The 11,131-nt window shown below is 38.5% G+C and overlaps 1 long non-coding RNA gene across 4 annotated transcripts in view; it reads right to left on the bottom strand.

Moving 5' to 3' along the window:
- LOC309852250 overlaps positions 1–11,131 on the bottom strand; it is a 106,527-nt gene that overhangs the window by 60,100 nt on the left and 35,296 nt on the right. For 3 of the 4 annotated variants that reach the window (XR_014305133.1, XR_014305134.1, XR_014305135.1), the window contains exon 4: positions 9,858–9,953. This is a non-coding gene — a long non-coding RNA (uncharacterized lncRNA). Of the gene's footprint in view, positions 1–8,074; positions 8,285–9,857; positions 9,954–11,131 lie in introns of those variants that run through there. The other variant, XR_014305136.1, reaches the window with a different exon arrangement.

An 11,131-nucleotide genomic window follows, 5' to 3' on the forward strand; every position in this document is an offset into this window, starting at 1 on the left:
GGCCACACATTCAAAGGAATCACATCTGAAAAAGAAACTGCTTAAATCATAACCTTTACAGATAATCTAATCCATAAGGAGACCAAAATTACTTTGCTCCTGTGAACAAGAACAAAACCTAAAGAATTTAATTATTTGAGAATTATTCATGAATATTTTGACCCTGGCTCAAGGCTAGAGCTGGAAAAGAGAGACAATCGCTGACTGTTGCCAATCAGGGTTTCGTGGAAGAAAAATATGGAATATTTCAGCCTCAGCATAACACCCCATATTTCCAAGTTTTGTTTAAAAAAAGAAAAAAAGAGGTGTTGCTAGAGACAAGTGAGACTTCAGTGGAAATAGAACTAAAAGCAGACCCTCGGAGAAAGAAATGGGATATGGACTGTTGCTGGGAAAAAATAATTGCCGTGATGTGTGTTGTTTAGTTATAATGCTCAGATTGTAAATTATACTTCGTGAGAAACATATGGCCACGTGCTAAACATCCAAATGCCATAGTTAATAAAACTGAATTCCACTGATCTATCTTATACTACTGATCTTACTTAGCGATTGGAAGTCCATAAAAGTACAAGTAAGTCACGCACACACACACACACACACACACACACGCACACATGCACAGTCACACGCTGATGCATCTGGTGGATGCAAGTAATTTGTATGTACTTAGGGCTTGATACTGATGACATTTGCCAAAGTTATGGAAACAGCCTAACTAACTTATCTTGGACCATGATCTGTTCCCTTGCTTCTATGTCATCCAGGCCTTAGATGACAAAAGTCGTCCATACCGTGGCAAGAAAAGAAGATTTAACACTATATAGACATGATATGGTTTTGAATTTTGAAACTCGAGATTATATTTTCTAATCAATAAAGTAATTTCTTAAAATATTTATTTATTTAGGGGCGCCTGGGTGGCTCAGTGAGGTAAAGCCTCTGCCTTCGGCTCAGGTCATGATTCCAGGGTCCTGGGATCGAGCCCCGCATTGGGCTCTCTGCTCAGCGGGGTGCCTGCTTCCTCCTCTCTCTCTCTTTGTCTGCCTCTCTGCCTGCCTGTGATCTCTCTCTGTCAAATAAATAAACAAAATCTTTAAAAAAAAAAAATCTATTTATTTATTTGAGACAGAGAGAGCATGGGTGGGAGGGGCAGAGGGAAACAGAATCTCAAGCAGATTCCACACGGAGCACAGAGCCTGACTTGGGGCTCGATCCCACAACCCCAAGATCAGGACCTGAGCCGAAACCAAGGGTTCGGACACTAAGCTAATTTCACCACCCAGGCACCCAGAATAAAGTCATTTTTTAAAGAAAAAAAAAATATTAGCTCTTCTACCTTTTAGTGTTGGTATTTTGGATAAGTAATTTAATTCCTCAGCATCAATGTAAGGAGGATAATACAATCTACCTTTTAGGGCTGTTAGAAGGATAAGGAAATTGATATTAAAAAGTAGCATGGTTTTAGGTGCATGCTTAGTAAATAATAGATTGTTTTTTTTTTTCTCTCTCATTGTATACTAGTTACCAGTGAACAGAGCAGACAAATGCAGAGTTCCAATACAGAGAAACTATCTGTGGTTCTGTGTCCACAACCATGCTCCAAAACTTGGTTGTCTTTCTACCACTAGCCAGTCTTTAATAAAAGCACACCAACTGGACATATTCCCTAGGTAAGAAAGGTGCCATTAACCAAAACTTTGTACATTTTTCTCAAGTTTAGGATGAATAAACACAACATAATTTAAACCTGAGGAGCACTTAAAAGAACACCTGGTACATAAAATAGAGATGTATAGCCTTGATGCTTCTTTTCTAAGTGCTTTCTCTGGATAACTCCCATTTAATTCTCACAGCCTGATGGATTAGATTCCACCACTCCCCATGTTTTATATAGAAAGAAACTAAAGTTATGTAGTTCAGTTAAATAACTTCCTCAAGGTTAATCCAGTGGGAAGTCACAGTCTTGGAAAGCAAACCAGGGTAGACTGTCTGACTTCCTCAGGGCCCATGCTCTTATTTGCTATTTCTGGAAATAGAGACTAAAAGCAAGTTATTAACATCTTCCCCAGAAATGGTCTATAAGGGGTTCCTGTTTAGTGGTATTCTTACTGCTTAAATATGTTTTAGCCTTGGTTCCTAATTTAATAATAATAAGAGCTAGAATTTATTAGATCTTGCCTGTGTGTCAGCCACTCTACCAGACATTTTACACTCATGGGATTAATTTAATTCTAATGAAAAACCTATGTGATAGATACTCTTCCTGTTCTATGAGACAAGAGAGTTAAAGGCAGAGAGTCTGCCCCAATCTATTTCATTCCAAAGCCAATGATTTTAACACAGAAGTTATGGGAAGAACCAATGATCATATTAAAGTGATCAACATAAGAGAAATGCAAGTTGAAACAGTATAAGGTATTACTGTAGATCCATCAGAATCACTAAATTTAAAAGACAAACAAAACCATAGATGGAAGGAATATGGAGAAACTGAAATGCTCATGCAGAGGTGCTGGGCTTTAAAATGGCACAATTATTTTAGAAAAGTTATCAGTTTCTAAAAAAATTAAGTATACAACTATTCTGTGACCCAATAATTCCACTCTTAGGATTGCATTCAAGAGTGCTGCCTACACTCTGTGGCAGCCATTTTGATTCAGGGAACATTTATTGAATATTTACTAGGTACTGAGTAGGATGTGTATTAGTTAGGGTTCTTCATAGGAACAAAACCGATAATATGTGTAAGAAGAGATCTACTATAAGGAATTAGCTCACGTGATTCAGGAGGTTGAGAAATTCAGAATCAGCTGAGCCCGTGGTTCCTGTCTAAGACCAAAGGAGTACGAACTAGGTAAACTAATGGTTTAAGTTCCAGTTCAAGTCCAGTCCAAAGGCAGATGAGGTCTACCTACAATGGGGAGAACAATCTTCTCTCCCCAGTTTATAGACTCAAAGGTCAATTTCATCCAGAAACTCTTTACAGATATGCCCAGAAACAATGTTTGACGAAATATCTCAGCGCATAAAATTAATCATCACACATGTTAAGCAACCTAACTCATTTTGTGCATCATGAAGAACCCCCACTAGGACGACCATATACCCCAGTGTGTCTGTACTGGTATTACTACTAATAGTGCATCTTCTCACTTTCAAAGAGTCCAGTTTGTATAGCAAACAATTTGGTTGCCAACATTCAGATCCATGTGTTCCTTCTTATGATCTTATTATAAGCTATGGCATAATTTGAGGATGAAACTTTATATCATCCTTGATTCTCCTTCTGCCAAATGACGGAGTAAGGCTGATGATCAAAATGCACTTAAATGTTTTCCATATTACCCAGGAAACAGATATCTGCAATTGATTGAGAATGAGCATGTGTACATGCATGTCTTTCTATCCAAATGGCCTATTCGACATGTTTCCAAAGAAGACATACATATGGCCAACAGAAACATGAAAAGATGCTCAACATCACATGATATCAGGGAAATACAAATCAAGACTACGATGAGATACCAGCTCATGCCTGGAAGAATGGCCAGTATCAAAAAACCCAGAAATAACAAGTGCTGGCAAGGATGTGGTGAAAAGGAAACCCTTGGGTAGTGCTGGTGGGAGTGTAAGTTGGTGCAACCACTATGGAAAACAGTATGGAGTTTCCTCCAAAACTTAAAAACAGTGACACCATATGACCCAGTAATTCCACTACCCAATTTATCCAAAGAAAACAAAAACACAAATTTGAAAGGATCTGTGTCCCTCTATGTTTCTTGCCGCATCATTTACAATAGCCAAGATACGGAAGCGAACCAAGTGTTTACCTATAGATGAATGGATAAAGCAGCTGTGGTGCAGATATGCAATGGATTATTTCTCAGCCATCAAAAACAGTGAGAGCTTGCCATTTGGGACAATACAGATAGACCTAAAAGGTATTACATCAAGTGAAATACGTAAGACAGAGAAAGAAAAAAAATGCCATATGATTTTCCTTGTATGTGGTATCCAAAAACCAAAGCAAATGGATAAACAAATAAAATGGCAAGCGGACTCGTAAATACAGAAAACAAAATGGTGGTGGCCAGAGGTTGGTGGGGGGAAAGACAAAAATAGGTGAAAAGAATTAAGATGTGCAAACTTCCCGTTATAAAACAGAGAAGTCAAGGGGATGAAAAGTACAGCATCGGAAATACGGTCACTAATACTTTAATAATGTTGCATGATTACAGACAGTGATCACATTTATCATAATGGACACTAAGTAAAGTATAGAAGTGTCGAGGCGCCTGGGTGGCTCAGTTGGTAAAGCATCTGGCTTCAGCTCAGGTCATGATCCCAGGGTCCTGGGATCGAGTCCCAAATCGGGCTCCTTGCTCAGCGGGGAGCTGCTTTCCCTCCCTCTCTGCCTGCTTCTCTGCCTACTTGTGATCTGTCTGTCAAGTAAATAAATAAAATCTTTTTTAAAAAGTATAGAATTGTCAAATCAATATATTCTACATCTGAAGCTGATACAACATTGTCAATTGTACTTCAATAATAAATAAAAAAATAAATAAAACTTTTAAAAGGGCCTATTCGAATGTCACATTTGCTCTTAACTATCAGGATATTATCTCTCATTGACAAAAAGGCAGTCTCCTTGTATAAACTGTTCTAGAACATTTTTCTTACACCTTAATGTTGTATTCGATTAAAAAGCAGTTTTAGTGTGCATCATCGAATACGATTCTTGAAAGAATCGCTTACCATAAACAGAGTAGACACTGTCTGTCCAGGACTCTTGGCCATAAGATTCCCTGTTCTCTCAAACCTAATGAGGGCCATGCCACCCCCTGAATTGTTCTTACGTGTACATGCCTTCCTTCCCCACAGCCACTTTACTTGTTGATGGTCACCGTCATTTTGGTCCTCTACCCCTTACTATTTTTCATGCTGCTGGAATTCTCTTCTTTCAAGCGACCCTTTGTTGATTCACCTCCAAAATAAAAATCTGATCATGGTTTCCTCTTGCTTAATCAACTCACCGGGTTCCTGTAGCCTGGCATAAGAGGGACTCTCATTCCCCAGAGCATGGTCCCGTTCACAGACACTCTCTCCCTCACATTCTGTTCCGGCCACTCAGAACTGATTGAAATGTTCCCAGGATATCTTGTTTTCCCCTTACATACGTGTTTAGGGGCTTTAGAAATGCTATGCCCTTTTCCCAAAACTCATTCCCCGAACTGGACCTGGGTAATTATTATTTGCATTTCCTGGGTCTGCTTCGATATCATACTCTCCTTTATATCTTCCCTGGTCCTCAAGGACTCCAGTTGCCCATAACATCTGGCGAACATCACACCCTAGCAGTTATTAAACCACATTACATCGCCTTTAGGATTCTGTGACTCACCTATATTCTTGCATACTTTTCTGTGTCCAGACAACAGACTCTCTGATGATGGCATGAGGTTATGGTCCTTTTAGTCACCCTAATATTCCCCAGGACCATTTGCACTGCCTGATACAATGTTGAGGCTCACTCTTCTTGAACACATTCATTGATGAAGTACAGTCCATTGGCTACCCAATTAAAAAATAATCACTACATAACTATATAAATAAATACACAAAATGATATAATAAAAGATATTTACAAGAAAGAACAGGATTGGAGAGGCAAGTGGAGGGTGTGATGCTTTAGATAAGATGACCCTAAAGGTCTTTTCTAAAAAGGCTTGAGCTGATGCCTAAATCTCAAGACCCAAGGCCAAACACAAATAAGGAAGAGTTTGGTCCTTACATTTGCTCTGGCAGGAGGAAGAAATTCCCTGAGGCCATGGGACACTGAGCACATAAGTTTGGATGAGGTCCATCCATGTCTGGAGAACTTCAGGGCATGGAGATTCCACCAATGGAATCGTCCTCATGGGGAGGATGGGAGCATGTGGGGCACACCAGGGATAGAGCCAAAAAGTTCAAAGATGCTAACAGGAAGTAGAAGAAGAGGCAAAGAAAGATTTGGAGGTACTGAAGATGAAGTTCTGACCACAGAGAACTTTAAACCATCACCACCAACAACAAATCCAGCAGCATTTACTTTGCCAAGGAAACAGGACTCTCCCGCCCCCCAGAGATTATTATTTGGGTGTGTTTTCCCTAGGAAGAAAGCAAAACTGCCGACAACCACCAAAAAGAAAAAAATATATATACATATATATGTATATATATATTATATTACATATATTATATATTATATATGTATATATTATATTATATATTATATATTATATAAAATACATATTATATATGTTTATTCAAATATTTTATTCAATATTCAAAACCTTTCTCCCTACAAGCAAAAGTGAAAGCTAATTAAACTTCTGAAACACGCGCATCTATTCATTTTACTCAGAACCTACACGTTTCTGCTTTCCAAAGGGAGTGTGTCGTTTTCATAAAATTCTGAAAGCTTATCCCAATAAATGTGTTCTTTTCACTGAAGCAAATGATTACATTTATTTTTTTCAAAAACATTAAGAAGGTGATGAGATCATTTATTGTTGCTAAACTTTAATAGCGTCTAAGTAAGGGGGTCGGTATTTTTTTTTTTCCTTGTTTGTCTGTTGTTTTTTCCGCTCCTGCTGGACCAGTAGCAGCCTCCAAATGACATGAGGCTAAATCAGAATTTTTTTTTTCTTTCCAATTTGGAAAAAAAAAAAAAAAAAAAAGCAAAACCTCACCTCAGCACCAAATGAGGCAGTTCATGCTGGTTTTGGAAAAGGAATTAGCTCCAGAGAGAAAAATAACAAAGTCCGTTCTGAGGTCTTTCCTATATATCGAGAAGGCCAGTTTGGAAAGGAAATGCGGAAAAACAAACAGAAGGTACCCAGGCTTCTTTATCATACCTGCAGAAGGATATGCCACAGCCTACACAGTTGTACCCTGGCGCCGGGTCTTCATTATTTTTTCTCTTTTAAAATGGCACCCACGGCTCTATAAAATGATCTATTGGGACTTCAAAGCCGTGGCAATTGCATGTGGCACAGGATGTACACAATTAATTATGTGATGCTTAAATGACAGGGTGTAGGAAAAATAAGGGAGAAGAAGAAAAAGTTAAAAAAAAATCCAAAGTAAACTCAAAGACCTTGTTGTCTCCCTGCCAAGAACCAGTAGCAGATAAGGCCTCCAGTTGCCGTGGAAACTCGGGCCTCCAGGAGCCAGAATCCAATTTCAGAAACCACAAAATCAACATAAACGTGTGCAAAAATAAAAAGGTTTGTTTGGCAAGTAATAAGGAGAAGGGTACCAATGTATAAAACACATGAACCAAGGTGACCTCGGCCAACCGAAGCCGTAATGACGATGATGTCCGTGGCAGGTTTGGCACCTCCCGAAGGAGCGGTAACAAGGCACAGTCCACGCTGCTTTCTGCTATCAGGTAATTGCTACCTTTTTGAAATATTAACCGTCCACCGCCTCTTCCCATCATTCACCTCAAAAAAACATAACACCGCCCTTCCTGAGAGCGAGGCCGGTAGACCTTGATTCTAACCCAAGGGGCCAGAAAACAGCTAGATTTTTCGCTCATTTCTTAGATCAGAAATCACATGCTATCCCATCCAGGACAAAGAAAAATGGATCCTATATAGAGACTTCATCCCTTCTGCAGGATCTGCAAGGAACAATTACAACCTACAATAAGAATCAGGCTCCATGCGCAAGCTCTGAGTAAATGCAAAACTTCATGTTATTCTGGGCTCTTCATTTAATTTGCTTAAGTTTGGCATAAATAAATATCATCTAGGGGCACCTGGGTGGCTCAGTGGGTTAAAGCCTCTGCCTTCGGCTCAGGTCATGATCCCAGAGTCCTGGGATCGAGCTCTGCATCGGGCTCTCTGCCCAGCAGGGAGCCTGCTTCCCTTCTTCTCTCTTCTGCCTACTTGTGATCTCTGTCTGTCAAAAATAAATAAATAAAATCTTAAAAAAAAAAGAAGTGTCATCTAAAATAAAAGCTCTTCGATGGGCAGACAGCTTTTAATTCATCCTACCCTCCCAGAAATTATTTACATAGGCAACATTATTTTTATGATTTTCCTTTATTTTCTTTAGAGATGAAATGTTCTAGACTCATTTCTTCAACAGGCTGATTGCTAGTTTGCTTAAGTAATACCAACTTTGTGTTCCGTCGATCGCTAGGCCTAGGAGACTTTCGGTATGAATTTCAGAGAACTCCCAAGCTTGAGGTCATAGAGAAAATGCACCAGCATATTTGGTACTGAGGAAGTTTCTTTTCCAGGAGGAAAAAAAAAAAATTGAATTCCCAACAGATAAATACATAAAGAAAGAAACCAAACCCAACATATAGAAATGTCAAATATATATCAGTTCACTACAGAAACACCCCATCTCCTTTATTGCTCAATCCTAAGGTTTTGCTCTTCAAGTTGACAAATTTAAAATGTATATAATTCCATTTACAAGAACCTATATTGTCTATTGCTCATGTGGAAGATCCCACCTCCCGGGCAGAGACTCTAAGACGTCTAACACATCAATTCCTTTGTCAGACGAGCCCATGGCTAAGGCCCATCTCCTCATGGCTGACCACTGTGTAAGCTGGACAACTAAGGAAAAACTCAAAATCCTCGGCCTCCATTTTGGAGCCTAAAGGAATGGTCAGCCACAGTGATGAGAAATACTTTCCTTCTGGAAACCGTAAGTGGCAGGGAGAAAGCCCAGAGCCCATAGCTCTTCAGCACTGTGCTGTGTTTTGACCTTCAAGTATCTGTTATTAAGAGCAAGGTTTGCCCAATAGAAAATTCTACAAGGAGCAGAGAAAAATATGTGTGGCCCTAACCATAGGGACATAATGATCTCAAGAGTGAGGGGGAGTTGAGAATCAGTCTTTTTGCTTTTGAAATTCCTTAGGGCATTATAAGAAAGGGAGCCCAATACTAAGAAGTGTTCATTTGACTCTGTTCACAAGTAGATATGCCACACCATTTTCTCACTAGAAGTTGCAACTTCATTTTTTTTTTTTAATTCACTTACATTGAGTACCCACTTGTTGGAAATACTAATGGTGTAGTCCTATAAATAAAAGTTTATGCAAGTCTTAAAAATCATGTTTCTAAGAATATTGAATGACTTTAGAAAATTCTGATATATCTTGAATGAAAAAGAAAATTCAGGATCTGTAATTGAAGGCCCAGAGTAAGGGGCAGCTGGGTGGCTCAGTCAGTTAAGTGTCTACCTTCAGCTCAGGTCATGATCTTGGGGTCCTGGATTGATCCCCATATCAGGCTCCAAGCTCAGTGGAGAGTCTGTTTCTCCTATACTTCTACCCTCCCCCCCAACACTGGTGCTCTCTCTCAAATAAATAAATAAAATCTTTAAAATAAAATAAGCCTTATGATAAAATATTTGAGAAAGAGGTTGAAATAAATATACAAAAATAAAAAAGTTATTTCCTTCAGCAGAATGATAGCTGATTACGGTTGATTTAACTTCCTCTTTATAATTTTCCATAATTCCAAATTTTATCTACTAAATATGCTTGTCATTTGATTGTTAGAATAAGCTAATACTTGTTATTTGTTAAAATAATTCAGACAATCAGCATTCAAGGTCAAGTTAAGGCAACCTACAATATTAAAATATATTTACACTTGCATTTAAAAAAAGGAGAGATAACGAAAATAAATTCTATAATAACACTAATCCTACAATGTGTTTTAAGTATCGTGCATAGATTAACTTATTTAATAACATCCTCATAACCACCCAACAAAGTAGGTAATCAATCCTATTACTTACTTCCTTTTTACGAATCTGAAGCACAGAGAGGCCAAATCGCTTACCTGAGGTCACTCAGCTTGATCCTGGAGGAGCTGGGATTTCAGTCCAGGTGGTCTGGTTCCAGAGGCTGTACGTTCAGGCACCACACGGTAGGATGGCTGCAAGAAACAAAAATGGAATTTGCCTATGGATTCATCTCTCTCAAAGCAAATTTTCCTTTGGGTTCATCTCTCTCAAAGCAAATTTGCCTTTGGGTTCATCTCTCTCAAAGCAAATTCTGGAGATTTACCTTTCTATTATAAAAACAAATAAGCATTTAACTAACTATCCCAATGGTTTCCTAGGCCTACACTTTAAGAGGAATCGATTGTGAAAGTTATCTAATGCAAAAGTGGGCAAGACTTCGAACTGTGTTATTGGAGAATATACAGAACTAAAACCCAGTCTAGAAAATAAAAGGAAGCAATGAGTCCTTACTTGCGCTCATGAGGCATGGCCTTTCAAAGTGTTCATCTTTCTGTGGGGAAAGGTGCATCAAGAGGTGTTTCCTTCCTAAGAACAAGGCCTGCTGCTGGTAATAGCCCCAGATCTTATCCCATTGTCTCTGTATCAAAAACCACTACAAAGGTCAGAGAGGGAGAGAGGAGTAGAATCAAGCAAAAACCTCTTTGGAAAGATCATTTCTACCAAGGAGACATCATTCATCTAATAATGTTGCACGTTAAATCAATTTGCACCAAGAAAATGAAAGCCACCCATGGTGATATATAGCCTATGGGAGCTCCCCAAATGAGCCCCAGTCCCAGTCAATGTTTTAGTCTCTTGCTACTTCTTTTATTTTACACAGAAAATTAAATTTTAGCAGTTGAGTTCTATTTTCGTTGAGAATGTCTATTAAAAGTCTGGCTGTAATATTTATGAATACCAAAACAAGACCACCAGGGCACATAGGTACTAAAAGCAAGTCTCAGTCATAGATCTACCAAGCAGTTCCTCAGACATTAATAGGAAATAATAATAATAATAATAATAATAATAATATAAAAGTCATTAGCTAAAACTATAATAGAGGGGTTCAAATAGGAGGAACAGATTGAAAAGGAAAGAAAAAATTTAAATTTTGCAGAAAAATGTCCTTTATGCGATTTAGAAACCCTGGCCTTCCTCTTGCTTGGATCCTGGGATGGATAAAAGATGTAGACTCAGGTTCAATGATAGGCTCATCAGATTTCATGACAAAGCTTTCAAGAAGATATTTTAGAGGAAACACTCAAATATTCCCTGAAGAGTATGTGAAAGTCTCAACTGCAAGCATGCTAATGCAAGAATTATTTCA

The sequence above is a fragment of the Mustela nivalis genome (assembly GCF_964662115.1).
Source record: "Mustela nivalis genome assembly, chromosome: 17".
In the NCBI taxonomy this organism is placed as follows: Eukaryota; Metazoa; Chordata; class Mammalia; order Carnivora; family Mustelidae; genus Mustela; species Mustela nivalis.